This window comes from Thalassophryne amazonica, chromosome 4 (genome assembly GCF_902500255.1).
Source record: "Thalassophryne amazonica chromosome 4, fThaAma1.1, whole genome shotgun sequence".
NCBI classification, from domain to species: Eukaryota; Metazoa; Chordata; class Actinopteri; order Batrachoidiformes; family Batrachoididae; genus Thalassophryne; species Thalassophryne amazonica.
Window position 1 is genome coordinate 27,567,581 of NC_047106.1, and position 17,921 is coordinate 27,585,501.

Consider the following 17,921-nt stretch of genomic DNA (forward strand, 5'->3'; position numbering starts at 1 on the left):
AAACTTTTGTAAATACTGAGACACTCTGAGTGTCAAGGCCTTAAACTAACAGATCTTTGCAGTCTAACGCACGCCATCGCATCAGTCAAAATTGTAAACAAAAAAAAGCATCTTACAAGATGGAAAAATCCTTTATGAGTCACACTGAAAGATAATGTGCACCTTTTGTCTGTATCTGGACCTCACTGTCTTAACACAGCCTTTATCTGGGTGTGAGTTTAACATGAAGCCACTGTAGCTCATATGCACACCACAGCCTGTGCTGTTACTTCACATAAGGTCTTTTAAATCCCAAAAATAAGTAACATGGACAAATAAACACAATGGATGCTATTTGGCACAGTATGGGTAGAATAAGTCATCAGATGGACAAGGATTGCTGGCCCACAGCAACATGGAGACGTGAACTAGGGGTCGACCGATATGGATTTTTAAGGGCCGATACCGATTATCGACAAGTTTTGGAGGCTGATACAGATATTTGAAGCTGATATTTTCCAGCAGTAAAAAGTGTCAAAAAGTGTCAAAATTTAGTATTACACACTCTTAGCACAAACCTTTCTTTAAAATGTTTCACAGAGCAGTTCAACATGGCCTTCACACAAGAAGTGCAAGGAGCTATAAATAACATGATTATGAAGCTGAACAAATAAATAAATACAGCTTACACAGCTCCAGTCTGCACAATGCTAACTTCTTCTATGTCAGTCTGTGGGACAGCAGCCTTCAGCACCGATGGGCTGAACTTGTGACATCTAACAAATCAAGGCGTGCTGTGGGAGGGATTTTGTTACAAACCAGAAAGCAGTGATTCATATTTTAAAAGAGTGGTATGGGCTAACAGCCCCTCCGTGCCTGAAGTCAGGGGCCATTGGCTCGATATTATACACCCTTTACACATCAGTGGGCAGAAAAAAAATTAAAGTATGTAATTCAAGGTGTTTGTAATGTTTTGTAATATACTGTAAAAGACAACTTGTTGCAGTTTCACTTTAATATAATGCATATTTCTGTTATATTTCATGTCATTTAATGTTATGCATAGGTCATAAATAATGTTGAAAGTGTTAAAAACACATTATATTAGATGGACATAACATTTGCTTTCTTCTTCAAAAATGACACAAAGTAGCTTTAATCCAGTGAGGGAGCCAGAGGTTTTTCCCTCATCTTGACAGAGTTTTTGTTGTTGTTGTTTTTTTTTGTTTGTTGGTTTTTTTTTTTGTTGTTTTTTTTTTTTTTTTTTGAGTGGGATTGCATTACTTTTTTTTTTTTTAAACAGTATAACCCTTTAATAATTGTCTTATTTGAACAAGAGCTGAACCTGGACTAATCTGATTGTCAAACCTGCTCTTTTAAGGATGAAACACTTTCTGAATCAGTTTTTCCACACATTCCTGTTTACCGAGATCGTTAAATTCCTCCGCTGCTGATCATTTGTAAACAGTGAAACACAAAGCATTTAAACTGTAAAATAAACCGTTAATTTCTGAATGTAACAGCAGCTATGGACACAAGAGGAGTTCTGTATTATTTAATGAAGGATTTTGATGGTGGCATTTATTTTTTTCTTTCACTCAGGTGGACAGAGACACATAGAGCTGTGCTGTGCTCCACTCTGAGATGGCATTACACAGCTCCTAAAGCCCTAAAGTAGACAGTGAATTTCTGCAGAAAGCAGCTTGTGGTGTACTATTAAATTCCAAAAATAACCAAGATTGACAATAAGTGTGCAATGAACAACATATTGGCTATTATTCGGTGCAGTTTGGAAAAAAAAACAAAAAAAAAACATAAGATGCACACAAATTGCTGGCCAACATCATTGGACACAATACAAAACCTAAGTTCATTTGATTTTTTTTTTTAGTCAGCACTTAATTTGAGATTTTTGTGCATTGTTGTAGTGTACTTTATAATTGGTGTTTCCTGGCACTGTTGCCTCACAGCAAAAAGGTCATGGGATCAATTCCCACCTGCAGGCTTTGTGTGGAGTTTGCATGTTCTGAACATTGACTGGAGTAAGTAAGTAGAGAAAATAAATGAATAGCATATGTCATTGTGAATCCTATTGCCCTATGTGACACACCCACTGAGTCACTCTGACCAACACACGCACAAAGTAAATCATAAATAACAGAATACTTTTTTTTAAACAACTAGTACCTCGTAATGTCATTCCAAACTTTGCAGAGTGGTTCATGGAGTTCAGAGAGCTGCTGATTATTAGACAGACTGACACTGAAGCCTGATATAACAGGCAAACACACTTTACAAACTTTTTGGAAGCACATCCTCTAAAAATAGCACAAGAATTGGAAAATAGAACACCATGTGTTTGCATAGTGGAGACAGCGAGAAAAAGACCCAAAGTGCCAAAGAGAGAGAAGCCGAGAGAGTCAGAGGAGACGATACAAAGGGTAACGTATCACAGAGATCTCCTGTACGATTGTTCACCTGAGAAACTCTGGAGCTCAAGGACACTGTGCCTCTGTTGTTTTGGCAGGAAACGTACTGAAGGGAATAGAAAACTACTTTAAAGAGTTGACTGTTTGGGTTTTAAATACGTTCATATCTGAAGAGAAGGAAAAAAATATATGAGCTCCAGCACTAACGTGACTGTCACCGTACGGCATCATGAAGTGACTCATTCAGTTTGAGAACTGTAGCTAACAGGCTCCATCCCGGCAAAGTAAGAAAATAAGACACTAACGGCAGCCGGGAAATTTGGAAACTAATATGCATGCGTTTTAAAATCTTTCTACAATAACTTTCTCAAATAAGTACAAATGAAAGTCACTGCACAAACACTGAAAAAAATATGACTCCCATCTGGAAGCATTCAAACCATTTATGACAACTTTAAATGACACAATTGGCAGCAGAGTGTGAACTCATAGATGTCCTTTGGTTTTTAGGCCATACTTTATCCACATCCTCCAATAAGAAAGAAAACACGCTGGGTAATCTGGCATTTGTGCAGTGCTGCCAAGTGTGCCTGTCCTCCACTGATTCCATTGGGGGGAAAAGAAAGAGTAACACAAAGTGTGCATATGCCCCTGTCCGTATGTTAAGTTGCTGTTTGGATTCATAGTACAGCTGACAATCAAGTCTGAGATTATTTCCACAGTGAAAAACTTGTGCTTTAAAGATGTTATATGGTGTATTTGTATCATGGAAGATTGCGGCTTTATAATTGGTATGTGGTGTACTGACCCCTATTTTCAAAAGGAGCCTATCCCAGCAGCCACTGGGTAAGAAGAAAGGTGCACCCCGGACAAACTCACACTCGCATTCACACCTACGGTCAGTTTAGTGTGACCTCACTCAACCGGCATGTTTTTGGAAGTGGGTGGAAGAGCACCCCAAGGGAACCCATGCAAACTCCACAAAGAACACACACACACACAAGCGCTCTTGGTGGAACCTGCATTAATGGTAAATGCCCACCAGGTGGAAATACTGCTCCATTTCAAGAACCTTGAGCCTAGGCTGCTACAGGACATTACCAATAATGACCAAACTATGACCAACCTGCAGCTAATTTTAGTAGATCCAGTTTCCAGTCAAAAGACTGGACACGCTTTCCCATTCGGTACTTCAGCGTTTCCCATAATCCCCCTGGCAGCCCCCTGCACTTAGTTCATGGGCAATTATGATGATGATACGGTCTCCCAAGTTGCGAGGGTTATCTAGAGGAGGTGTAGCATCTGTGATGGGCTTTTGCTGTGCCCCGATGTCTTATTGTCCATACTTCATGATATGTGTTCTCTGCTGAAACCGACCTCTCGCGTGAGTTAAAGACCGCGAGATGGCACAAGATTCACAGCTGCACAACACAGAATTGGAAAAGTGTGTCCAGTCTTTTGACAGGTAGTGTATAAGGGAGCATCAGCTTTGAGATTTTGGCCATGTGGCACATTTCTCTGTGCATGATCCAGCACACAGGTGCTCAAGTCTTGAGGACCACAGTAGCTGGAGAAAGCCAGGCGATGCCCACATTTCGTCTGCTGCAGCAGATATGATTATTTTCAATATGTGGGAATGGACCAGTTTTCTACCTGGGTTGCTATCCATTACCCAAGGCCTTTCTGTGGTGTTGTGAATACAGTGAAACGCAGCACCAGTGCATGCTCCCAGACTTGACTTGAGTGAAATTTGTTATCTGATATAAGATACTGTCAGAACATAAAAGGAAAAGGTTCATTTAGATGACTGCTTCATGACTGTTTTGGATACGAAGAAACAGCTTGTGTCTGATAAACTTGCATGTATGAGCTTCTTTGTTAAAATTGTACAGGCAAACTAATTTGCAGCCTCAAGCAAAAATTTTCTAACCATACACGGCATGATGTCTGAATACAGAGTCGAGGATCCACTGCAAACCATCCTGCACAGTTACAACAGAAACCGCAAGAACCCCGGCAGGTCAGGTGTCTGTTCCACTGAGATCACTCAGCCACAGGTTTAATTTCAGCCAGTAACGACATGCACATCGACAAGCTATACAAAAGTTTAACAAGTTGATGAAACAATCAGTTGCTGAACGCGAACCCTTAATCAGCAAGATTTAATCACTTAAATCTGAGGGATTTCTACATAATTGATGAGTTAGCTGCAGAGGAGATGAAAAAGCAGCATTTACAGTGCATGTGGAAAGTATTCATAGTGCTTCAACCTTTCCACATTTTGTTGTTACAGCCTCATTCTAAAATGGATGAAATCGTTTTTTCCTTCAAAATTCTACACACAATACCCCATAATGACAATGTGAAAAGGTTTTTTTTTTTTAGATTTTTGCAAGTTTATTAAAAAACAAACACAGCCTTTTCCATGAAGCTCAAAATTGAGTTCAGGTGTATCCTGTTTCCACTGATCATCCTTGAGATGTTTCTACAGCTTAGCTGAAGTCCACTTGGGGTAAATTCAGTTAATTGGACATGATTTGGAAAGACACACACCTGTCTACATATAAGGTCCCACAGTTGATAGTTTGTGCTCTGACATGCACTAAGCATGAAGTCAAAGAAATTGTCTGTAGACCTCTGAGACAGGATTGTCTCGGGGCATAGCTCTGGAAAAGGGTAGAGAAACATTTCTGCTGCTTTGAAGGTCCTAATAAGCACAGTGGCCTCCATCATACGTAAATGGAAGAAGTTAAGATCCAGACTGTTCCTAGAGCTGGCTGTCCATCTAAACTGAGTGATCGGGGGAGAAGGGCCTTATTCAGGGAGGTGACCAAGAACCTGATGGTCACTCTGTCAGAGCTCCAGCATTCCTCTGTGGATAGAGGAGAACCTTCCAGAAGGACAACCATCTCTGCAGCAATCCACTAATCAGGCCTGTATGGTAGAGTGACCAGACGGAAGCCACTCCTTAGTAAAAGACACATGGAAGCCCACCTGGAGTTTGACAAAAGGCACGTGAAGGACTCTCAGACCATGAGAAACAAAATTCTCTGGTGTGATAAAAGATTGAACTCTTTGGTGTGAATGCGAGGTGTCATATTTGGAGGAAACCAGACACCATCCCTACAGTGAAGTATGGTGGTGGCAGCATCATGCTGTGGGGACGTTTTTCATCAGCAGAAACTGAGAGATTAGTCAGGATTGAGGGAAAGATGAATGCAGCATTTACAGAGACATCCTGGATGAAAACCTGCTCCAGAGCGCTCTTGACCTCAGACTGGGGGGACGGTTCATCTTTCAGCAGGACAATGACCCTAAGTACACAGCCAAGATATCAAAGGAGTGACTTCAGGACAACTCTGTGAATGTCCTTGAGTGGCCCACCTAGAGACCAGACCTGAATCCAATTGAACATTAAACAAAGATCTGAAAATGTCTGTGCACCGACACTCCCCATCCAACCTGATGGAGCTTGAGAGGTGCTGCAAAGAGGAATGGGCAAAACTGCCCAAGATAAGTGTGCCAAGTGTGTCGATTTCTTAGTTGTTTTTTTTTTAATACATTTGCAAGAATTTCTAACAGGCAACAACAACAAAAACTAAAACGTTTGTCATATTGTCATTATGGGATGGAAAAAATAAATTTACTCCATTTTGGAATAAGACTGTAACATAGCAAAATGTGGAAAAGTGAAGCGCTGTGAATACTTTCCGGCTGCACCGTATTGCGTTCTTATTCCCAAGTTAGCACTTGAATATATAAGACTGTTTTACTTGTGTGTGTACGATGATGGAGAATCAAAGTCACAGAGAAAATCATTTTAGTTAAAGAAAGTGTTTTGTTCGAAAATCATCAAGGTCTGAGGGCCTGCTGCAGGTTTGAACCACCTTCACAACCATTGGGTCACAAGCTGATTTACTTGGCTCCACTGCACATCCACAAGTCTTTTCACAATCGGCAAAGAGCGGCGGGGACAGGCTGGTGAGTCTGGAAGCTCTGAGCGCTGACTGAGCATGGAAGCAGCAGATGTGTGATTCAGTCATCAGACCCTTGGAAGCAGGAGGGCTTTCTGCAAGCGAGAAAAGGTGTCTGCATCACCTTAAGCTGCCCAAATTACTGGAATGTTTTCAAGAGGGTCACCAGCTCTGGGATAGAAATACAAAAACACAAGTGACGAAATCTGATATATGGAAGTGTTGCGGTTCCACCCATGGGCCCGTCAGGCTTTAAAATAAAAGCGCACTCGCTGCATGTCGTGCGCTCATCAAACGGCCTGATTGATCACGTCTGGTCAAACCTGTGACTTTAAAATAAAAGCGCACTCGCTGCATCTCGTGCGCTCATCAAACGCCCTGATCGATCACGTCTGATCAAACCTGTGACTTTAAAATAAAAGCCCACTCGCTGCATCTCGTGCGCTCATCAAACGCCCTGATCGATCACGTCTGGTCAAACCTGTGACTTTAAAACAAAAGCGCACTCGCTGCATGTCGTGTGCTCATCAAACGCCCTGACCGATCACGTCTGATCAAACCTGTGACTTTAAAGAAAAAGCGCACCCGCTGCATGTCGTGCGCTCATCAAACGCACTGACCGATCAGGTCTGGTCAAACCTGTGACTTAAAAATAAAATCACACTCGCTGCATGTTGTGTGCTCATCAAACGCCCTGATCGTGGCAGTAATGCAACTGTAAAAACCTCATGATACAGTCCACTGTTTTCCAAGTGCAGTGATGTGAACTGGGTTTAAATAGCGGCATGGTACATGCGAATGTGTGCACACATTAAAAAAGCGAACACACGCAGCTGCAAGTATGAAATGAACACGGAAAAAGGCTGAGTACACACGCATTTCGTGTGTACTCAGCACCTGTGTGTGCGTGTGTGTATATATATATATATATATATATATATATATATATATATATATATATCAGCCATTAAAGAGGACTGGACCAACCTTCCACAGGCCACAATGAAGAAGCTGATCAACTCTGAAGGAGACGCATCACACTGTGTGAGGGAAATGCTGGTCATGCCACACATTGACAGCCCCCCCCCCCCCCCCCCCAATCAAAAAAATGCACCTGCAGCATCTGTAGCCCTATGTGGAACCATACTGTAGTTCAGGTCCCAATAAAGGCCTCAACTGCTCATTCTGCAGTGAGCTTTTCATGTGAACATGCAACAATCATGCTATTTAATCAGACACCAACCAGGAAGATGGATTATCTCGGCAAAGGTAAAATGCCCACTAACAATGATTTGAACAAAACTGTGCACAGAATTGCAGAGAACTATGCCTTTTGTGTCTGTAGGTGTCTGACGTTTTATTCGTGGATGGTCTAGTGGTTAAAGCGTTGGGCCAGAGGATTCTCGGTTCAAATCCCAGCCTGACTGAAAAATCACTAAGGGCCCTTTGGCAAGGATGCTGCCTAGTTGTTGCTGGTGTGTAGTGAGTACCTTGTATGGCAGCAGCCTGACATCGAAGTGAATCTGAGGCACTGATGTGTAAAGCGCTTTGAGCATCTGACGCAGATGGAAAAGCGGTATATAAATGCAGTCCATTTATTCTTAATGGGAGCAAAGACAATAATGATGTGTTTATATTACGCTTTAACCTTGCAACAATACAACAATACAAGTATATTATGTCTTGTTGAATTACTTTGAGTTTTTTTTCTTGTGGTATTATTTTATTTTTATAACAGAGTGATAGATGTAAAACACTGCAGCAGCATTTAACACACTCTATTATAGGTGATGTCTGAACAAAAGAGTTTTTCTGCATTTAAATTAAAAGACACACTCTTGTGTTTTGGAGCTTTCTGTTTACATTCGGATGTGTGGTTGTCCTTTTAATGTGACCACTTCATCTAAGCTGCTGTTTGAAGTCTCCATTATTATGAACATGCTATCAACTTTGCAGCAAATGTCTATTTACCATTCATATTGTGTGAAATGGTCTCACCTCGAAGCAACGCTCCTTGTTACGCTGGATGGCCGTGAGGTTTAATTTCTCATATGTCACCATGTTGTTCATAAAGGTAACATATGAGAGGAAATATGAGGAAAAAAATTAAAACATTGGTTTTTGTATGACAAACCGGTTCTTCAGTTTAAAAGGTTTTTTTTTTAATAGATATCAAGAGATAGTATCTAAGTTCGGGGTTTCCATTAGAAAGCATGTAGAAGATGGAATTTGTCTGCCTATAGTAGCTATCCATAACCTAGCCAGCAAGGTAAGCTTTAGATTGAAACCTAAAACACATACTATCTTAGCTTCTGTTTCTATAGTAATATAGCTACAAATTCAGAGTAGCCTATCAGCTTTTATTTATCTAATAACCTGCCTAGGCTACACACGCCTTATGTATGTGTCAGTTAGACGTCATTCGGATCAATCTTCAATTTTTTGGGTCTTGTTTTCGGTTGATTTTCTAGCGATGAGTTTGCCACCAAAAATGGGAACCATGCCTACCACTATCGCTGTTAGCGTTAAATGAACCCTCTCCGTCGACCCAGTTACAGACTACCCTGGCCTATGTGTTGCTGCGTCCACTAGCCCTGAGCTCTTCTTAGCCGGGAATAATTGGGAGAAGTTTGGTAGAATTAGCTAAACTTAGCTGCTAACGTTAGCTTATCGAGCCAGCTGCAACACCGTCTGTCATAGCTAACAACATAGCCAGTTCTGTTTAAGTTAACGTTAACAGACACTTGTTTCTTTTGTTGTTATATGTATTGGTTGTTACGATCGTTATTGTCGGGTGTAGCGACACTACTGTGCTTTATACTCTAATTATCGTTTTGTTTAGGTTTTTTTTTTTGGTTAGCAAGGTGTGCTAGGCTAGTTATAGGCTAAATTACAGTAGCTCTTCTGGCAATAGTTAGACAACTTTCGGGATTTATGTATGTGCTGTCCATATTCTTGAGCTGCTTGGGTGAGGAGGGAGAGATCCCATGGAATAAAAAAGCTTTTAAACCTACCATCCCTGGTTCTCACCTAGGTGGCTTTGTCCTTTCTTTCTTCCTCTTTTTTGCTATTTTTTTAATATTTAGGAGTACCTTATTATACACTTGTAGAGTTCCACCTTAGGTTTGCAATGTATAATAGATTTGGAATGTATAATAGAAGATATACCTTACTGCTTTGACATTTGCACGATTTGTTTCAGCTAAAGTCTTCACGCATGACTCTGTTGATACTTTATCAGTGGTGAAAGAAAAGTATCATAATACAGAGTGATGCAGGAACCCCAACTGAAAGCTTATGTCAGCATTAACATATTACATTACAATTTACATTAATTTACATAGTATACATTGAATATAAAAGCTGTGGTTGTCAGCAGTCACTGATGTGACTTTTACCCTCTGCAGCACCTGTCAGTCACATGTCATCTGTCACCTGCATGCCCTGTAGGCTTGGATATTATTTTTTACAAACCTCTGCATCTGCATCATCTCTGGCTCATGCAGAGAATTATGGGTAATCCAACAAAGAGGAGCTTTTCTGACATGCATCTCCACCTACTCTTAACAATGTATCATCTTTGCTACACATTAACAAAAAAGCTGACTGGCTGAGTTTACCACTGTGATCGACTGCTGGACTTGAATTACAATTAAAAAATTGGAACAGATGGTCAGATTTGATGTTTATGTGAAATATTAAGAACAAGCACAAGCTGAGATTTCTGGCGTCCGCTAATCTGGATCACCTCCAAAATTCAGTGGAGTCTTCCATGCCCTAAAATCTCTCTATGATGCACATGTGATGAGAATCTGTGAAGTAGTTTTGATGTAATCTTTTAAAGCCTACATAACGGCCTTGAAGCCTTTATATAGGCTTATTAACAGGAAGACAGATGTCAGGAATGAGAGGAACAGTGGTAACCAGTAAAACAATATTGATCAGTATGTCTGGTATTTATATTGTGTATTTATATTTGCAAACTGTTTTTCTTTTTTACTTTCACTTTTGATACTCTGTGTGCGTCTTACCCTATGTGCTGCTATACAATGCTGCTGGAACCTCAGTTGATCCCTTGAGAGTCTTCCCAAGGGATCAATAAAGTTTTATCTAATCTAATAAAGTGTAATTTGGTCCATAATCCAGATCCGAATCACCTCCAAAATTTAATGAAGTCTTCCACACCCTAATGTCTATCAATGGTGAAATTTTCATCAAATACAGGCAGTCGTTTTGGTGTAATCCTGCTAATAGACAGACAAGTAACAGCGATGATTTTATTTCGTTCTTGTGGACGTAAACATTGATGAATATCAGCAGACATAAAGCCCACAAGATGCTTTAGCCTTACAATCTTTTTTGGCTATATTATCTTCACATGAGAGATAACTGTCATGAGTCACATTTCTGTTCTACTCAATTTCTTGTGCCGTCTCCCTTGCATTATTATTACTTATTGTTTCACTGTCTTCTACTGATATTCTCCTCCATGTTATTTCTTCCTCCAGGTTCACTTCTCTAATTGTTTGCCGTCTAGCTTCATACCTGTTCTCTCACATTGTTTAACAATGTTTACCCGTGTCTAACATACTCGCACTGCAATTCCATGTCCCAGATGCCTGGTGTGACAGATCTCTTAGTACTAAACTTCTGCTTGTGGTTTTGGATACCTCTTATTCTGCTTCCCCTAAGCCCTTAGTTGCTGATTGGACTGATTATCTGCTTATTTAACCTCTGCCTGTCTAATCGATCAATCTCCTCAGTTACCTCTGCAAAAACTGTTATGTTTAGACTGTTGATTCTGAGTGCTCGAATACAGTCTGCTGGGACTTTGTATAATAAACCAGCCGATTCGCAATCATCGTTGTGGTTCTCTGCATTGGGGTCACCAGTTGTAACATTAAAACTACATGCTATGCTAAGCTAATATGGTGAAAACTGTTTACATGCTGAACTTTTTCTGCTGTGTTTTCTAGTAGCTTTCTGGCACCTTCATGCAACTGAACTATTTTGACAAGCAGGCACGCTATGTGCATCAGTCAAGATGGTGCTGATGTGCAAAAGCAAAAAAAACAGGCTTTAACTTCATCTAAAATGGCTTGGCACATTTACCATGGTCATAACATGCGTGTGATATTATACCTTATTACAATTTGGGTTTGTATCTAGATAACTGTTTTTTTTTTTGTTGTTTTGTTTTTTTTGCCGTTGATGAAACACAGATTAAGAATAAACTAATCATCAAAAACTTCATCCATTCATCCATTTTCCTATACCTGCTTACTCCAGTCAAGGGCCACAGGGAGGCTGGAGCCTATCCCAGCAGTCATAGGGTGTGAGGCAGTGGACACCCTGGACAGAGTCAGTCTATTGCAAGGCCACATATACACAAACACATTCACACGCACACCTACTGTTAATTTTAGAGTCACCAATTCAACTAAACTGTCTTGGGAAGGGGGAGGAAGCGGGAGGCACCCATAGGGAACCCAAATGCAGGGAAGCAATCCCACAGTCTTCTTGTTGTGAGGCAACAGTACTAGCTACTAAGCCACTGTACTACCCCATTACTTATTTTTATCTAAATTCTAGAGTGTGTAAAGGTTTTGCAAAAGTAAACATAAAAACTTTAAAATGTAATTTATTATTTATAATGTATTTGTTTTAATGCCACACCATAATGTTATACTTCAAAGTATTTACCAGATTAAAAAGATGGAATCTTTACAAACTAGAAAATGTGTGTGAAAATGTGAAGGCCACACTCATACTGAGCTTATAAAGTATGTCTGTAATAAAAAAAACAAACAAACAAACAGTGAAACCGAAAACCTGTGCACCATAAAAAAGTGAGGTCTGCAAAATTAACTGAGTTACATTTTTCATGTTCAGATGTTAGTTTTTAATGAAACTGAGCAAAATGCAAAGTAAAAAATTCAGCCAGAATGTTCAGGATGTGGAATCTGTGCATCCTCAAGTCAATTGCTGAACATTTTCAGTGACATTATTCTATCTTATCAATGGTGTTTCTTTGTTTGTTTTTGCTGTATACCTGTGTGAGGAAACCTGATAGAAAAGTACAGTGATTTTAAACTTCAAAATATGATTAGAACCAAACCATTACATCCCTGTTATAAAGTTGGGAGTGCCACAAGCATCTGTTCTGGTTCATAATATTTAATAATAATTTATTTTTTTTTTTTTTCCCAGGCCTTAGTTGATTGCAAGATATATGATGATGCCATGTCAACTACCCCCCCCCCCCCCCCCCCCACACACACACACACAGAGAGAACCCTCCCCCAGAGACATCCCCCATGCCTGACCTCTCGCTCCATCATGCTCTACTTTTCTTATGGGCAGGATTTTATCAAATTTGGTGGAGAGGTGGAGCATGGGTCAGGAAGATAAATCAATCCAATTTAGGTGAAGTGCTCTATACAGGAAAACATCCCAGAAATTGTTCTCTTTCTTCAAGGTCCATCATTTTTGCCTTCTGATGTCATACAGAAAGGTGAACCTCTCTGCCTTATGGCAACAGAATGAAAAACCTAACCTTACTGACTTATGTCATAATCAAATAATTAATTGTCCTTCCAGTTGATTCCACAAAGTACAGTCTACTTATGACATCAACAACTCTATAATCCTCACAACTGTGGGGTATGTCCACACAGAACTAGATGGCCAAATAATTACAAGTCTAACTTTCTCTGTTATTCAATGTACTCTGAGTGCCCTTCTAGTTAATAATGCATTTTACAATTCAAGGACAGGAATAACATGCCCACAAGGTTAAAAGTTGGAGTTAATAACCAATACATAAATGACAGGGAGGGAAGTATCATTATTCCAGAGCAGAACGCGCCGACTTCCCTACTTATTCCACTTATTTAATTTCCCTCAGGGGATCTATAATGTTCCATCTTACTGCTACACTACTACTCACTGCTATTGTACAGGATTCTTGGCTTGTCCAGTGTGAGCTACTAAAACTGCTGCTGCAATCACCCTCAGGAACCCCCCCCTTACCCGCCTCAGCACACTACAGACCTGAGATGCCATCAACCAAGCCCTGATAAATGGATCTCTGAGCCTCCGAGGAGGCAATCACACTTAAAAGAATGGGCCAAACACAACAAACAGGATGTCCAAAAACCATCCTTTACTCTACCTTGAAGCTTCAACATTATAGAGGAGGAAAAATGGCTTAATTGTTGATGTGTGACAAATCTTTATGGCACGTCAAGAAATCATACCTTCCAATTTAAAGGAGTGGGATTTCACACCAAAAATCAGTCCAGATATTACCCAGAAAGCAGGCGGAACATGAGTCAGGTTATCAAGGCAACCGGCATAACCAGAGGCAACCATTGACTGAAGACACCAAGGACTGAACAGCTAGGTAAGATGTGCCATAAATAATCAGATTTTGTCACTTAAATCTGAGACTGTGTGACAAGAATGTCTCCTTCTTTTCAAACATTCTGAAGCGTTATGGGCCATTTGGCCTGAGAGGGAGTGACTTGTCTGTCTAAACGATGTGTTGGTTGAGGTGAGGCACTGGTGCATCTCAGGGACAGAGGGGAAAAATTGCCCTCATCAATCTAAAGCATCTCCTCCTGAGGTAATCATTTCCACAGAGCAACATGGCATCTCATTAGGCTGATTTTCTGTCAGTGTCAGTCAACCTCAGATACCTTCATGCCACAATGTGTGCAGAAGAACACACACACAACACACCTTGACGCGATCTGACTGCACAGCAACTCAAACTATAAAGGTATAATTCCCAAATCCCACTTCATGGTGGCTTCAAATGGTGAACACACTTCCACCAATAAGCACACTGGACCTTCTATTACAAAGACAACACAATTGATCGAGCTTTTACATTTTATCTGATTTTTGTGTTTCAAAAAAGCCCCGCTGACTCCTGAGAGAAAAACCTTAGTCACAGGGTGGACTCTATCCAATAAGGGTCTGAAGGGTGACCTTTATACAACCCACAATATCGACTAAATGCCCCATACAAACATACTTTACTGACCCCACCCATTCTGTTCTCCAATGGCCTGTGAAAATGGGGAAAAGGCCATACCACAAAACTGAAGTGAGGAGGATGAAAAAGCAATGATCCCTTTATGAATATCCCATTACATGCATTATTCCTTTTCAGAGGACCTCAGTTTATCCCTCAACAGCACTTTGCTTTCAGGTGAATAATGTTTCAAAGTCAAGCTGTCAATAAGTCAAAGCTAATCAGTTACTTTAAAAATAAAATTAAGTTATACCAACTTTTTCAGGTCTTTTGTTGTTGTAGTTGTCATTGTGGCACCTCTTCTGTTTTTTATGCCTTGTTTATGTGTTGAAGTTCATGTTGAAACTGAAATGTACCATCACTGAAGCAAAGGATTGCAAACAATGATTCATTGCTAATCATTATCTACACATTTTGTCTCACTCTGTCACACCATATTTCTTGGCTGCTTGATAGTCATTTGTTGACTGCTTCAATTATCACCATGAGTTTAAAAGAGGAACTGCGGGATTTTCAACTGAGGCTCTATCACTAGGTGTCTTGGGGTTTCTATTTTCATTCAGGAGAATACTGTTCCAGAGTTGCATCAGGAAGAGCATCCGGCATAAAATTTGTGCCAAATCAACATACAGATCCACCTCAAATCTGCTGTGGTGACCCTGAGTGAAAACAATATGAAGGGCTAAACACCTGCATAGTGGAAGCCTACAAGGCAAGCTAAAAATCTCAAAATAAACTGGTTACTGTTGCCACTGGACTGGCAACAATGTGAAGTGAAGAAGTGTCAAGCAGTATGAAGAGGAGCCCTATGGAGGTACATGTGCATGTCAACCTCAATAAATGTAACGAAACTTTTTATATTGAGAACTTTTTATTATATTCAAACACCATTCTTGCTGTTTGTCAGCACCACTCTGCACTACTTCAGTTGTCAATAAGGGGTTCCTTTTGGTTGAAAGCAGAAGACTAAGTCCCTGGTTGACCTGTGTATGATGCTCTCTGTGCCCATTAATACAAATAGTCCTTCTTCAAATGTGATTTTGGCAGACCGTCTTGCTTCAGTGAAAATCAGGATGTTCTGAAATGTTGTACTTTTAAATTCAGACAAGACTGATGCAAGGGTCATTTGTCTTGTGAGACCGAGACACCAGTATTATCAGTTAATATCGTCACTACATCCATATGTTGTTCATCATGTTAATAAAGCTAAAAATCTTGAGGTGACCTTTGGTCCAAAACTGTCCTTAATATTAAGATTAATATTATAATGTCTTCTTTTCTGGCTTACTACGCACTAATATTACAACTCTTCAACTGGTTCAAAATGTTGCTGTGAGAGTACTAACCAGGAGAAGAAAATCTGACCATATCTAATTCTGTGTAGTTATTTTGATCCAGGCTCAACCCTCATATATACACTCTTTAAATGATGATTATCTTATACTTAGTTGTACTGCATCATTTGCTTGCCTCTTGCTTCCACTGGTCACATTCCTGATGGGAAAGTACTCGGTTTCATCCAAACCTAATCATTGGTGAGTGTTTGGGAACTAACAGACTGTACTACTAATGGGCATGTTAGCATGCTAAATATGAAATAGATGCTAAAATTGATGTTAAGGTGGATTAGTCATTTTGATTATTGTCTGTCTGAGATCCTGCCCACTGGAAGTCTGATGCAGAGGCTGAAGTAGATGATAACCAAACCAGATTGCAGGAATCATCCTGATGGCAGAGCTGGCTGGCGGATCACACGACTGCAAATTGGAGCCTTTGCAGTGTTATGATGCTTTCCATTGGAGGATTTGCATTCGAGGACACATGCCTGCTGTTCCACTGATTCATGTGAGCTTTACATGCTGGGACTGAACAAGACTATGTGGATTTCCATTTGGCACGCATTGATGGAGTGTTAGCAATGAAAGATGTGAGGATTGCAGATAGGGTGGGATGAACATATGCTGTATCCTGTCTGACTGGGATTATTTTTGCATCAGGATAATTGAAGTAGTTATTAGAACTTGTGAATTTGAGAACTTGCTTTTTGCAACTTATGGTGACATTCTGTGGCGAGGTTGTTGATGCACTAAAGTTGGGGTGGGATATTGGTTATATTTGATTTCAGTGACTGATCTGGAACCAACACAAATCAGTGATTTAACAATGCAATCTATTTTACTCAGACTCTCTTGTTAGTATGTACAGCAGGCAGCTCAGAGAGATAAAGAGTTGGGAAACCAAAATGTAGATGTTGATTGGATTCCCGGTTATGCTACCCACCTGTACTTGAACAAGATAATTCATCTGTATTGTTCCAGTCCACCCAGCTGTAAATGGATACCAGCCTTGGTTGGATCAACACTGGTACCAATGGGCTTCAAGAACTACAACTGACTTACTTCTTCGACTTCTATGGCAGATGGCCACCCCACTGCGTCTGGGCTGACTGAGGTTTCTTCCTACAATTAAAAACAATGCAGAGAAAGTTTTTCCTCACAGGAAGCAAAAAAAAAAAAAAAAAAAAATCTTCTGACTGAAAAAAATTTTGACAGTCAAATTATAAACTGTTCACCATCCACCTTTCTATAGCGTCTTATGTGACTGCATCCTAGCGTTTAAGGTGAAACAAGGTGGAGACAGCTGAGAAAACAGCAAATTGTTTTCCTGCTGAACAAGAATATATTTCACTCACGAACCATTACTGCTCTTTTCTAATGCAGCATCATATTATAGAAAGACTTTAACCTACACATCATCTAAATAAGGACAAGCACATTTTAAGGGAACATACTTAATTCAACTGCAATTAAACTGTCAGGCCTGTAGCCAAGACCTGAAATGGGGGGGAGTTGGTGAAAGTGGACCTTTGTCAGCAGGGGGTCTGGGTTTTTGATGTCCAGGGATGCATTCTGGAGGGTATTTTGATGACTATTTTATCACCCTGATCCCTCTCAATTTAGTACTGAGTAATGTTTGTTGTATTTGCATTTTCATTTGCATATTTTCCTTTACCTTTAACCAAAATTGATATCACAACCTACGTATTTGATTGATAAGCTTGCTAACAAGAGCCGCAATCATTTTCACATTTTTGGCTTCCCTTAGGGCCCCTTCACTCATAGTACAAATAAGTAGAAATCAGGGTGAATCACGGCGGAACAGCTCATATGAGCGATCCACGAAAACATCGAGCTGACGGGCAGGCATGAACGATGCCGCTGCGACGGTTTCGTGCACATGACAGTGTCGTGCATGAGCGTGCACAAAACCGTCGCAGCGGGAACACACTGCGAGCAGCTGGAGCATGTGTAACCACATCGCGCAGCTGCTGTGAAAAAAAAACAAAACAACATACATGCCACCCACAGGATTCAAACCTGCAATTTACAAAAACTCTGATTTTCAGCCAGAAACTTTACTACTGCGCTACCATCGCTGGCTTGCACATGGTGCAGAAAAATGCCTGAAATCGATAAGGAAATGAAGGAGGCCGCTGCA

At 40.4% G+C, this 17,921-nt stretch overlaps 1 protein-coding gene and 1 long non-coding RNA gene across 2 annotated transcripts in view; one reads left to right on the top strand and one right to left on the bottom strand.

Moving 5' to 3' along the window:
- grik4 (glutamate receptor, ionotropic, kainate 4) overlaps positions 1-17,921 on the bottom strand; it is a 1,339,327-nt gene that overhangs the window by 1,267,542 nt on the left and 53,864 nt on the right. The window lies entirely within an intron of this gene.
- On the top strand, positions 601-1,185 carry LOC117509564. Its single transcript, XR_004560437.1, has 2 exons — positions 601-860; positions 1,046-1,185. It is a non-coding gene; the product is annotated as an uncharacterized LOC117509564 (long non-coding RNA).